At 36.4% G+C, this 14125-nt stretch overlaps 1 non-coding gene across 1 annotated transcript; it reads right to left on the minus strand.

Annotated features, from left to right (window-relative positions):
- Nucleotides 1-7923: 7923 nt before the first annotated feature.
- Nucleotides 7924-8061, minus strand: LOC116533362. Its single transcript, XR_004261249.1, has one exon. It is a non-coding gene; the product is annotated as a U4 spliceosomal RNA (small nuclear RNA).
- Between the last annotated feature and the right edge of the window lie 6064 nt (nt 8062-14125).

A 14125-nucleotide genomic window follows, 5' to 3' on the forward strand; every position in this document is an offset into this window, starting at 1 on the left:
ATTCATACTGTTTTCCATAGTGGCTGTGCTAATTGACTCTTCTATCCCCTTTTGTGTACAAAAGGATTTCCCCTTTCTCCACATCTTCACCAGCATCTGCTTTCCTTGTTTTTTTTACTACAAGCCAAAAGGTACAAGACAATGAAATATCATCTCACCCCAGTTAAGTTGCATTTCTCTGATGATTAGTTATGTTGAGGCTTTTTTCATGTAACTATTGGCCATTTGTCTGCATTCTTTTGAGAAATGGCTCTCCAGGTCCTTTGCCCAGTTTTTAATTGGGCTGTTTTTATTGCTGTTGAGTTGTTTGAGCTCCTTATATATTCTATATTAATCCTTTGTCAGTTGAATTGTTTGTAAATATTTTTCCCCATTCCGCTGGTTGTCTCTTTACTTTGTTGATTATTTCCTTTGCTGTGCAGAAACTTTTTAGTTTGATATAATCTAATATGCCAGTTTTTGCTTTGGCTACCTGTGCTTTTGAGATCTTACACAAAAAATATTTGCCCAGATCAACATCTTGCATCATTTACCTGATTTTTTCTTCTGGAGTTTCATAATTCTAGGTCTAACGTTTAAGTCTTTAATTCATTTTGATTTTATTTTTGTATATGGCAAGAGATGTGGGTATAGTTTCATTCTTCTGCATGTGGTTATGCAGTTTTCCCAGTACAACTTATTAAAGAGACTGTTCTTTCCATATTCTAGGTTGTTGGTGCCTTTGTCAAAAAGGTTAGCTGTCAATGTGTGGATTAATATCTGGGTTCTCAGTACTGCTCCATTGGTCTTATATGTCTGCTTTTATGCCAGTAACATACTGATTTGGTTACTATAGCTTTAGAGTCATATTTGAAGTTGGGTAATATGATAGCTCCACTTTGTTCCCTTTGGTCAGGATACTTTGACAATTTGGGGTCGTTTTAGGTCCACATAAATTTTAGGATTGTTTTAAATTTCTGCAAAAAATGTCATTGGTATTTTACTGTGAATTGCATTGAATCTATAAATTGCTTTCGGTAGTATTGTCATTTTCACAATATTCTTAAAATTCAAGAGTATGAAATATCTTTTCACTTTTTTGTGTGTGATCTTTTGATTTCTTTCATCAATTTTTTAAATCATTTTTCTTATATAGATCTTCTTTGGTTAAATTGGTTTCTAAGTATTTTATAACCATTGTAGCTATTGCAAATGAAATTGTTTTCTTGATTTGTTTTCATATTGTTTGCTCTTGGTGTATAAAAGTCCTGAGTTTTGTATATTGATTTTAATGTCTTGCAACTTTACTGAATTTCTCAGTTATAACAGTTTTTTGATAGTCTTTAGGTTTCTCTAAATAAAACACAACGTTCTACAAATAAGGATAATTTGACTTATTTCTTTCCGGTTTTGATGTCTTTTCTTTCTTTCCCTTAGCTAATTGCTGTGACCAGGACTTCCAGTGTTTGTTGAATAAAAGTGTTGTAAGTGGGCCATTTTCTTTGTCTTTTTCCAAATCTTAGAGGAAAGAGCTTCAATTTTTCCCGATTGATTATGATGTCATCTGTGGCTTCATCATATTTGTTTCTTCAATTTTTAGGTACTTTCTTTTTATTCCAGTTTGTTGAGAGTTTTTTTGCTTATAGGGATGATAAATTTTTTTAATGCTGTTTTTTGCCATCTGTTGAAATGCTCAAATAATTTTTATTCATTATTAATGTGATGTTTCCCATTTATTGATTTGTATATGTGAAACTATCCTTGCCTTCCAGGGATGAATTCCACTTGATCATGTTGTGTGATCTTTTTGGTATACTGTTGAATTTGCTTTGCTAGTATTTTGTTGAGAATATTTGCATCTATGTTCATCAGTGATATTGGCCTGTATTTTTCTTTGTGTGGATGTTCTTGTCTGGTTTTGGAATCAGGGTAATGCTGGCATTGTAGAATGGGTTTGGAAGGATTCCCTTCTCTTTAATTTTGTGAAGAGTTTAAGTACAATTGGCATTAGTTCTTCTTTAAATGATAGTGGAAATCAGCTCTCAAGCCATCAGGTCTTAGCCTTTTTGTTTTTTTTTTAATGGGAGACTTTTTTTTATGGCTTCAATTTCATTATTCATTACTTCACTTAATGTGAAGGAATGGAAAAAGATATTTAATGAAAATAGTAACTGAAAGAAAGCAAGGGTGGCTATTCTTAGACAAATAGAATTATGTCTAGAACTATCAAAACAGAAGGAATTTTTATGTTGACTATGATAAAAGGGTCACTAGACCAGAAATATCTAATAATTATAAATATATATGTGTACACACACACACACACACACACACACACACACACACATTAAACAAGCACCTAAATACATAAAGTCAACATTGGTAGAACTGAAGATAGAAATAATGAGCAATAACAATGGTAAATCAATACCTTACTTTCAATAGTAGACAGAACATCCAGACAGAAGATTAAAAAGGAAACAGAAGGCTGTAATAGCACTACATATATACAAATATATTAGGACATTTCACCCAGCAATGGTAAAATACATATTCTTCTAAAGTATACATGGCTTTTCTTCGAGGATGGATTATGAATTAGGTCACTAACCAAATCTTAACAAAGTTAAGAAGATTAAAATCATACCAAATATGCTTTCTGGCCACAAGGAAATGAAACTTAAAATCAGTAACACCTGACTATGAGTGAGAACATGTGGTGTTTGATTTTCTATTCTTGTGTTAGTTTGCTAAGAATGATGGTTTCTAGATTCATTCATGTCTGTACAAAGGACACAAATTCGTCATTTTTTATGGCTGCATAGTATTCCATGGTGTATTTGTGCCACATTTTCCTTGTTCAGTCTATCATAAATGGGCATTCCAGGTCTTTGCTATTGTAAGCAGTGCTGCAGTGAACATACATGTACATGTGTCTTTATAATAGAACTATTTGTAATCCTTTGGATATGTACCCATTAATGGGATTGCTGGATCAAATGGAATTTCTCTTTCTAGGTCCTTTTGGAATTGCCACACTGTCTTTCACAAAGGTCGAACTAATTTACACTCCCACCAACAGTGTAAAAGTGTTCCTATTTCTCCACATTCTTTCCAGCATCTGTTGTCTCCAGGTTTTTAAATTATCACATAACTGGTATGAGATGGTATCTCAATGTGGTTTTGATTTGCATTTCTCTAATGACCCGTAATGAAGGGCATTTTTTATATGTTTGTTGGCCTCATAAATGTCTTCTTTTGAAAAGTATCTGTTCATATTATTCACCCATTTTTGAATGGGATTGTTTGCCTTTTTCTTGTAAATCTGCTTTACTTCTTTGTACATTCTGCATATTAGCCATTTGTCAGGTAAGTAGATTGCAAAAGTTTTTTCCCATTCTGTTGGTAGCTGGTTCACTCTAATGATTGTTTCTTTTGCTGTACTGAAGCTCTGGAGTTTAATTAGATCCCATTTGTCTATTTTGGCTTTTGTTGCCAATTCTTTTGGTGTTTTAGTCATGAAGTCCTTGCCTATGCCTATGTCCTGAATGGTATTGTCTAGGCTTTTTCCTAGGGTTTTTATGGTGTTAGGTCTTATGTTTAAGTCTTTAATCCATTTGGAGTTAATTTTAGTGTAAGGTGTCAGGAAGGGGCCCAGTTTCTGCTTTCTGCACATGGCTAGCCAGTTTTTCCAACACCATTTATTAAACAGGGAATCCTCTCCCTATTGCTTGTTTTTGTTGGGTTTGCCAAAGATCAGATGGTTGTAGATGTGTGGTGGTGTTTCCAAGGCCTCTGTTCTGTTCCATTGGTCTATCACTCTGTTTTGGTACCAGTATCAAGCTGTTTTGATTACTGTAGCCTTGCGGGATAGTTTGAAGTCAGGTAGCATGATGCCTCCAGCTTTGTTCTTTTGCTTAGGATTGTCTTGGCTATGCAGGCTCTTTTGGTTCCATATGAAGTTTAAGGTGTTTTTTTCCAGTTCTGTGAAGAGGATCTTAGGTGGCTTAATGGGGATAGCATTGAATCTGTAAATTACTTTGGGCTCTATGGCCATTTCCACAATATTGATTCTTCCTAACCATGAGCATGGAATATTTTTTCATCTGTTTTGACATCTCTTATTTCCTTCAGCAGTGGTTTATAGTTCTCATTGAAGAGGTCCTTTATGTTCCTTGTTAGTTGTATTCCTAGGTATTTTATTCTCTTTGTAGCAATTGTGAATGGCAGTTTGCTCTTGATTTGGCTCTCTTTAAGTCTGTTATGTTATTGGTGTATAGGAATGCTTGTGATTTCCACACATCGATTTTGTATCCTGAGACTTTGCTGAAGTTACTTATCAGCTTGAGGAGATTTTGGCTAAGACGATGGGGTCTTCTAAATATACAATCATGTTGTCTGCAAATAGAGACAATTTGACTTCCTCCTTGCCTAATTGAATACCCTTTATTTCTTTTTCTTGCCTGATTGCTCTGGCTAGAACTTCCAATACTATATTGAATAGGAGTGGTGAGAGAGGGCATCCTTGTCTAGTGCCAGATTTCGAAGGGAATGCTTCCAGTTTTTGCCCATTCATTATGTTATTGGCTGTGTGTTTGTCGTAAATAACTTTTATTATTTTGACATACGTTCCTTTGATACCTATTTTATTGAGAGAGGAGCAAGATCCAAAAAACTCAAAAGCTAGCAGAAGACAAGAAATAACTAAGATCAGAGCAGAACTGAAGGAGATAGAGACACAAAGAGCCCTTCAATAAAATCAATACGTGCAGGAGCTGGTTTTTTGAAAAGATCAACAAAATAGACTTCTAGCCAGATTAAAAAAAAAAAAGAAGAATCAAATAGATGCAATAAAATTGATAAAGGGAGTGTCACCACCAATTCCACAGAAATATGAACCACCATCAGAGATTACTACAAACAACTCTATGCACATAAACCAGTAAACCTGGAAGAAATGGATAAGTTCCTGGACCCTTGCACCCTCCCAAGCCTAAACCAGGAAGAAGTTGAAACCCTGAATAGACCAATAACAAGGGCTGAAGTTGAGGCAGCAGTTAATCCCAGATCCAGACGGATTCACAGCCGAATTATACCAGACATAGAAAGAGTAGCTGGTACCACTCCAGAAACTATTCCAAACAATCCAAAAAGACTGAATCCTTCCCAAATCATTTTATGAGACCAGCATCATCCCAGTACCAAAACGTGGCAGAGACTCAACAAAAAAGAAAACTTCAGGCCAATATCCATGATGAACACAGATGTAAAAATCTTCAATAAAATACTGGCAAATCGATTGCAACAGCGCATCAAAGAGCTTATCCATCACGATCAAGTAGGCTTCATCCTGGGGATGCAAGTGAGGTTCAACATATGCAAGTCTATAAATGTAATCCACCACATAAACAGAGCCAAAGACAAAAACCACATGATCATCTCAATAGATGCAGAGAAGGCCTTCAACAGAATTCAAAAGCAGTAACTAAAAGAAAACTAGAAAATTTACACAAGTGGAAATTAAAGAACACACTCTTAAATAATCATTGGGTTAAAGAAGAACTTTAAATTAGAAAATACCTTGAGACAAATGAAAAAAAAATATACAGAATTTATGGGATGCAGCATAGCAATACTAAGAGATGTTCATAGCAATGAACGCCTACATTAAAAATCGAGAAATATCTTAAATGAAGAACTCAACTTTACACCTTAAGAAATAGACCAATAAAAGCCAAGCTAAACCTATAGTTAGCAGGAAAAAGAAAATAACAAAAATTACAGTAGAAATGACTGAAATAGAAAAATAATAGAAAACAGCAAAGCTAAGAGTTGACATTCTGAAAAGATAAAACTGACATACTCTTAGACTCAAAAAAGGGTAAAATAAAATAAAAAAGGAACACTACAACTGATACCACAAAAATAAAAATCATAAAATCTATGAACAATTATAGGATATTAGTATATGCTAACAAACTGGATAACTTAGAATAAATGGATAAATTTTTAGCAACATACAACTTAAAAGACTAAGTAATAAAGACATGATCTGAATAGACATAACTAGTATGGAGTAGTTATCAGTAATAAAAAACTTCCAAAGAAAAGCTGTGGACCTAATAGCTTCACTGTTTAGTTATACTAAGCATTTCAAGAAAACTTAATAACAGCATTTCTCAAGTCCTCCAAAATATTGAAGGGAAGAAAATATTTCCAAGTTTGTTTCATCAGCGTCACCCTGATACAAAAGTCAGACAAAGTCACAGGAAGAAAGAAAACTGCAAGTGAATAACCATGATAAATATACAAGAAAAATTTCTCAACTGAATAGCAAGCTATAGGGTTGAAAGTTGGCAGAAGGAAGGGAATCATAAAGATCAGAGCAAAGTACTGTGTAGCAAACTGAATTCAACAGGCTTTCAGAAAGATCATATACCGTGACCAAGAAGTTTTTTATCTCTGGGATTCAAAGATGGTTCAACACGTAAAAATCAATTAATATGATAAATTATATTAATAATAAAACATAAAAATCACATGATCATCTAAATAGGTGAAGATAAAATGTTTGACAAATCTCAACAAATATTTATGATAAAAACTCTCAACACACTAATAATAGATGGAAATTAACATCTTAACAGCCATATATAACAGACACACAGCTAACATCATACTTAATGGGAGAAAGTTGAAAGATTTTCTTCTAAGATCAGGAAAAAGGCAAGAATGCCTCCTCTTGCTACTTCTATATGTATAGTACTAGAAGGCATAACCAGAGCAATCAGGTAAGAGTAAGGCTTGCAAATTAGAAAGAAAGAAGCAAAATTGTCCCTGTTTGTAGATGACATGCCTTCCTCACTAAGCTTTATCATCTCTAGCTTTTGTATATAGGTGAGAGATATGCGAATCTTCCTTTCATTTGAATACTTAGAGGTAATCATATCATTATTAATTGGCCTAATTTCAATATTGTTGTGTCTCAGGGAATAAGAAAATGTGAGGAGCCGGGGGGGTGGGGGAGAGGGAAGAGAGAGAGAGAGAAAGAGACAGACAGACAGCGGAATGGCCAGTCCATGGAACAGTCAGAATAATCACTATATTGATTGATTAACTTCACTGTCTTGCATGGGCATAGATCATAATGCTCCAAAACAACTATAGTGATAACATCAAAGATCACTGATTACAGATGACCATAGTAGATATAATAATAATGAAGTTTGAAAAATTGTTAAAATGTGACAAAGAGACAGGAAGTGAGCACATGCTATAGGAAAAATGATGCCAATAGGCTTGCTGGAAACAAGGTTGCCACAGAGTTTCATTTGTAAAAAACCACAGTATCTGCAAGTACAATGGAGTACAATAAAATGAAGTATGTCTATAAGGTCAACTAATTTTTGACAAAAGTGCCTAGAAAATACAGTAGGAAAATGATAGTTTTATGAGTAAATGGTTTTGGGAAAACAATATCCACATACAAGGTAATAAAATTGGATCCTTATCTTATACCGTAAATAAGAATCAGCTCAAAAAGGACAAAATACTTAAAGATAATACCTGAAAGTTTAAAACAACAAGAAGAAAACACAGGTGGAAATATTCATAATATTGGTCATGACAATGATTTTATGTACATGGCACCTCAAGTACAGGCAACAAAAACAAAAAGAAATATGTAGGACTACATCAGATTTGCACAGCAATGGAAACAATCCAGAGAATGAAAAGGCAACTTATGGAATGGGAGAAAATGTTTGAAAATGATTTAAGTGTTTAATACCCGAAATACGTAGGGTATTAATATAACTTAATAGCAAAAAACCCCAAAAAACCCGTAAACACTTAATTTAAAAATGTTCTAAGGAGTTGAATGACATTTTCCCAAAGACGACATCACCTATTAGAATGGTTATTATTTTATTTATTTTTATTCAGTCTCCATAGAGACTCAAAAATTGCCAATGCTGACTACATTTCAAGTTGTCACGGCAGGGTATTGGGAAAAGTTTACAATTAGCAATAATCATTGCTGGATAAACCTCTCTGGCTACGATACTGCCACTGCACAAAGCTATTATTATTATTATTTTTTAAGGCAAGTGTTGGCAAGGATGTGGAGAAATTGGAACCCCTGCACTCTGTTGGTGGAAATGAAAAATGGGACAGTAAATTTGGAAACATTATGGAGGTTCCTCAAAAACTTAAACATAGAACTACTGTATGACTAAGCAAGCTTACTTCTGGCTATTTATCCAATAGATACTAGCACTCTTAGGTTCTTTGCAGCACTATTTACAATACCTCACTCAGGTGTGGAAACAACCCGAATGCCATTGACTGACTAATTAATAAAGAAAATATAGTATATACATATTATGGACTACTATTCAGCCCTATAAAGGGAGGAAATTCTGCAGTATGGATAAACTTTGAGGACATTATGCTAAGTAAAACAAGCTGGTCACATAAAGACACATACTGCATAATTTCAACTATATGAGGTATTTAAAATAGCCAAATTAATAAAATCAAAGAGTGCAATAGTGGTTACCAGAGTTTGGAGCAAGGTGGAAGTGGAGTGTTACTAATCAACCATCATGAAGTTTCAGTCAAGCAAAATGGATAAACTCTAGTAACCTTTTGTAAAATTTTGTGCCTAGTGTCAACAGTAATGTACTGTATGTTAAAAATGTTTAGGAAGGTATATCTCTTGTTAAATGTTCTCATCACAATGAAATAGACAAAAAACAAAACAAAACAAAACAAAAACCATAAGTGTGTTCTCCCACAGTTCTGGAGACCAGAAGTTTGAAAGCAAGTTGCTGACATGGATGTATTCCCTGTGAAGGTTTCAGGGGATAATCTGCTTCATGACTTTTTCAGCTTCTGTTGGCAATTGATAGTCTTTGGTGTTCCTTGGTCTATAGCTTCATAACCCAGTCTCTGCCATCGTGATTATATTACTGCTACTTCTTTGTGTGGTTTATCCTCTGCATACCTATCTCAAAATCCCTCTGCCTTTCTTACATAAATATACATGTGATTGTATTTCATGTTCACCTGGATAATCTAATATAAGTTCTTTCTCTCAAGATCCTTAATCACACCTTCTGCCATATAAGATATGATTCACAGATTCTGGGGAGTAAGATGTGAACATATCTTTTTGAAGGACAGCATTTAGTACTCTACATTCCACTCTTTGGACCTTCAAAAATTATGTTCATCCTATATGCAAAATATATCCCTCAAAGCCTGAAACCATTACAGCACCAGTTCTAAATCCAAAAATCTCATGTAAACATCATTGCTTAAAAAGTCCCAAATCTTACCATCTAATTATGTAAATAAGGTATAAGTGAGACTCTAAGCATGATCCATCTTGGGACGTTGTCTCCATTTGTAGACCTGTGAAGCTAGAAAACAAGTTGTTTTCAAAGTACAGTAATGAGACAGACTTAATATAACAGTTACAAAATATTCCTATTTCCAAAGGAAGAAAATGGAAAAAGTAAAGGGGCCATTGAGGGTGGACAATGGTGAGCTAAATGGTGACTCACACAAAATATATCCATGTCTTTATTCCTCAACCTGTGAATATTAACTTGTATAATAAAGAAACTGATTAAGGATCTAGAGAGCAGGAGCTGATCTGGATGGGACTTAAATGCAATCACATGTATCCCTATAAGAGAAAAGCAGGGGGGTTTTTAGAGAAGGACACAGAGGAGAAGACACACAAAGAGGAGTAGGTGAACTCATGGGCAGAGATTGAATCGACGTGGGCACAAGTCAAGGAGTGGAGGAGCCACTAGAAGCTGGAAGAAGCAAGGAATAATTCTCCCCTAGAGACCTCAGTGGTAGCATAGCCCTGCTGACACATTGGTTTCAGATTGCTGGCCTCCAGATCTGTGAGAGAGTACAGTTTTATTGTTTTAAACCACCAAGCTTGTCATAATGTGGACAAAGAAATATACAGCCAGAGGAAACTCACGCAGGAACTTTCAAAGTTTTCACAGCTCTGTTTTCTTGCTCAAGATTCAATTACTTCTCCTTTATGTAAAACAAATAATTTTGACCAATAAACTTTTCAGCATTAAAAATTTGACCTCAAAACATTGATAATTAACAGGAGACAATAGGAAAAGGATAAATGAAAAGTAGATTTATGACCTGTGTTTTCTGCCATTGTCAACAAAAGGGAGAATGTATTTTTTGAAAACTTAAACAGTCTACTATTATTGAAGCTCCACTAGGCAACAAACTTTGGTTTCTTTTTTGTGTGTTTAGACAAATGACAGGACAGAAGAAATTAACTCACATACTGTATCAGGTGGAGCCTGGTGAGGAAAATAGACAACAGTCATTTTAACAGGTAATTTAATGTAAGGATATAAATAAGCAGGTATTGGAGAAAAAGGGAAACATTGAGGCAATACAGAGATAGTACCTGAAGGAAGCAGCTGTGCCCCCCAGGGCTCAGGAACAAAGGGGACGGTTGAGGTTACTAGAATTGAGAAGTTCAGAGTGGAAATCTTGTGAATATGGTCCTCTCATCTCTGAGATGACAAAAGATGATTGGTTTTGGATCATGGAAAAAATGGAAATTGGAATCAACCATTTCTGAAGCCAACTACTGCTGCTGAGATGAAGTAACTGTGCTGAATGATGCCAAATGGTGACTCCCCCAAAATATGACCATATCCTTATTCCTAGAACCTATGAATATTACCTTGTATAATAAAGGAACTAATTACCTTAAGGATCTTGAGAGGAGGAGCTAAGCTCCTCCTCCCACAGAACAGTGAGCAAACAGAAGGCAAGTCTCCTCTCTCACCTCTAGTCTCCCTCTAGCACTTCTTGGGGCCCATATCTAAGAAACTCGGCTGGCAGAGGTGAAATAGAGTCTGCAGAGTTCCAGCGCCAGCAGTGCAAATTTGAGTGTAGAGGGTTGGGTTTGGAGCTAAGATTCCGTAGCTTAATAGCAATCTCAGACATGGAAGCAATACATATGAAAGAAACTGAGGAGGTAACCTGAAGTTATGTTTACTGTAAAGAATGAAGTCATGTTTTCTTTCCTAAGTTCAGAAGTGTTACTGAATTTACCTGGAGCAAGTAAAAGGCAGACTGTCCAGAAATGGATGTCACTTATCTAGAGGAGAGTGGACCGTCACTCAAAGTGTTCATGTGAATCTGTTGTCAGATCTCCTTGGACCTTTGTGATCTGTTGGTGTTGGATGAAGGTGGAGGGAGGGATGCCATACAGTTGTAAGGATGTGGTGGTGACTGCATTAAAGGGCTGCTTTTGCAGGAAGGAACAATCAGCTATGCTTAGTCTTGGGAATCACGTAGAAGCCAAGTGCCCCACTTAGTCATAAAAATGGATGCAATCTGAAAAAATGCTCCTGGCAAGCTATTTTACTGGAATGAGAGGGCAGTTAAATATTTTTCAGTTATCTGTTATCTTGAATGGGGGCATCTTTTAGTAAAATGTTTGCAGCTGACACATCTGAGGATAAGTATTTTCCTGCCCACCCATGCTTCCCCTTAGCTTTGCACAAGGATCAGCATGCTGTAAGTCCTCAGTATATAGCTTCAGAACATTTTTTTCTGTGTTGATTGGGTGTCTTGACCTGGACCATTTGCCTCTTCTTCCCAAGTACATTTGATTAGGAAGGTGTGGGGCTACAGCACCACTAAAATTCCCTGGTGTCTCTCCAAGGAGATAGAAGACTTAGGTGGAATCTTTGTCTCTTTTGGGACCTTTTTAAGGTGCCTGGGGAGCCTGCATTTTCACTATTTGCTGGATGTCCTGGAAGGTATGGATCTATGGCTATATATTACCTAGTTTTAGCATCATGTTCTTCAAAATTGCTCTCTGTCATCATTCAGTGCTAGTCAGGACAACCTTCACTTAGAATTCGTACTTACTGCCATGATTTCAGCTCCCTTTCTCTTTCCGCATTTCACTCGTACTGGCTGAGAGGACAGGGATATCCCTTTCAGCCCTTTGCCCTATTCATGTACACTAGGGGACAGGTAGTATAATGTAGCCATTAAGCATTTGAGTTTGAAACGTAGTGCCAGAGACATTAGACAGTTACATAACCTTGTTGACCTTCAGTTTCCTCATTTTCAAAGAGTGATAATGGTAGTTTCTACCTCATGGAGTTTTGTATTAAATAAAATTAAAATGTGTGAAGCACTAGAACAGTGTCAGGTATATAACAAATGGTTAGTAAGTGTTAGCATTATTGTTAAATTCCAACTCTATAATGAGATTCTTGGATTATCTCTTCTTTTTGATTTGGATTCAGGTTCACTTTTTAAGGGTGTCTGAAGACAACCATACTGGCTTCCTCTCCTGTAACAAGGGGCTTAAAAGATAAATAGACACTTCTATCATATAAAATCATACCTGGCTATGATTGAGTAGGAAGCATACAGCAGGCAGAACTGCTGCTGTGGCTGCTGGCTTGATTCTGCATGGGATTTTCCTTTGAAGACACAAGAGAAAGCTGCTTCTGTCTGTGAAGATCTGCTGGGTCCCAGCTACCAACTTCCAGCGGCAAGACCCAGCTGCAGAGATAGATGTTGGGTTTTTTTTCAGATAGCATGTACGCTACCACTTAAAGTTCCACAGAGGGCAGTGGCTAGTGCCATTTATATAAATCTCAAGCTTTAATTTGGAAAGACAGTTCTGGCTGTTTCTGGCTACAGTAGGTACACAGAGAGTCTCAGATTGGGGAGAGTTTACTGAAAGATGTGGCTGACATTAGTTTTGGGTTTTGAAGGGAAGTAAAGAAGAGAAGTAGCACTGGGTGAATATCAACCAAAGTTAACCACCTCCACTGGTCAAGAGACATTAAGGGCAATAATTACTTACTTGGTTAAGGAACAGTTAAGAACAGTTAAGCTGGTCCTGGCAGAACAGTTTAAGATGGCCTAAGGAGGGTCTCAAGGCTTTCTCTATTTCACCTGGTAGACAATCCAGTCTTACCTTCCTAGCTGAGGGCATAGATTGATTTTCCTTGGTAAAGGGAGCATCCCTTTTTAGTGTGGCCAAAAGGAAAAGTATCAGTGTGACAATGTTTGTTAAAGTACAAGTGTTTCTAGTCTACTCATAGCCATTGCACCTCTTCTAGCCCGAGTAAAGGGGAAAAGGGAATTCATTTGGTTGTTTTCAGCTTGCTTTTTCTGAGCCTTCCATCATATGAGAATCTGACCTTGCCATAAAACCCCACAAAAACCAGAAGTCAGGCAAGCTGGGGCATCTAGAATGGTGGGAAGGGGCAGGAACAAGAGTTGAGAGAGTGAGGCTCAGCATCAGCTGTGGCCAAGACAAGAGTGGGAGAGAAGAAAAAAGAGGGATTTAAGATGTCCTGTGTATTATGAATTAAATTCCCTTTGATGTTCTCAGACAGTGGTAAAGATTGGAGTTACGTAATCGTTCATTCAAGCAGTCAGTAGTGAGGGGACTGCTATCTTTGGAAAACTGCCATACTTTCTATTTTTATTTTAACTACACATTTCCTCAGTGACATGTGCTGTTTATGTAAGTCCCTCTCTGGAAACTTTTGGCCAATGATTTATGCTGGGAGGGCATTGTTCTTGAGAGAGGATATCTCTATCTGCATATATAAATCTATGTCTATCCCATTAACAAAGATAAATTTATTACAAATGTAAGTTTTTCAGAAATTCATGTGGGGGGTACCAGTAGTCCCCACATAAATACCCTCCTCATCCCGCTCTGGGTTCGCCACCCTTCTCTGGGTCACTATGACTACCACTCTTCCACATTTCCAGCACAGATGCCTATCTAGATGTTCCACCTAATGAATTTAATACTGAGTTCTCAGGAAAGGAGCGGCATGGAAGGGAAGGAACAGGAATAAAAAAAGAAGGAAGAAAGGCAGAGTCATAAGTTTTTTAATGTGTATTTGCTGAGGGTGGTTTTTTGTTTTCTTCTTTCAAAAACTATAAAAGATTGAGACTGGAGATGGGAATGGAGAGACAGAAGAGAACTCAGACTAGGAATGAGGAAGTGGAGGGATAGAGGGTAATAAAGATCATCACTGTAGAGAGCAGGGAAAAGAATAAAAAGGAACCATTGCCAAAACTTCATCAATATGGA

Source organism: Sapajus apella, unplaced genomic scaffold (assembly GCF_009761245.1).
Source record: "Sapajus apella isolate SASKATOON/1434 unplaced genomic scaffold, GSC_monkey_1.0 scaffold81, whole genome shotgun sequence".
NCBI lineage: Eukaryota > Metazoa > Chordata > Mammalia > Primates > Cebidae > Sapajus > Sapajus apella.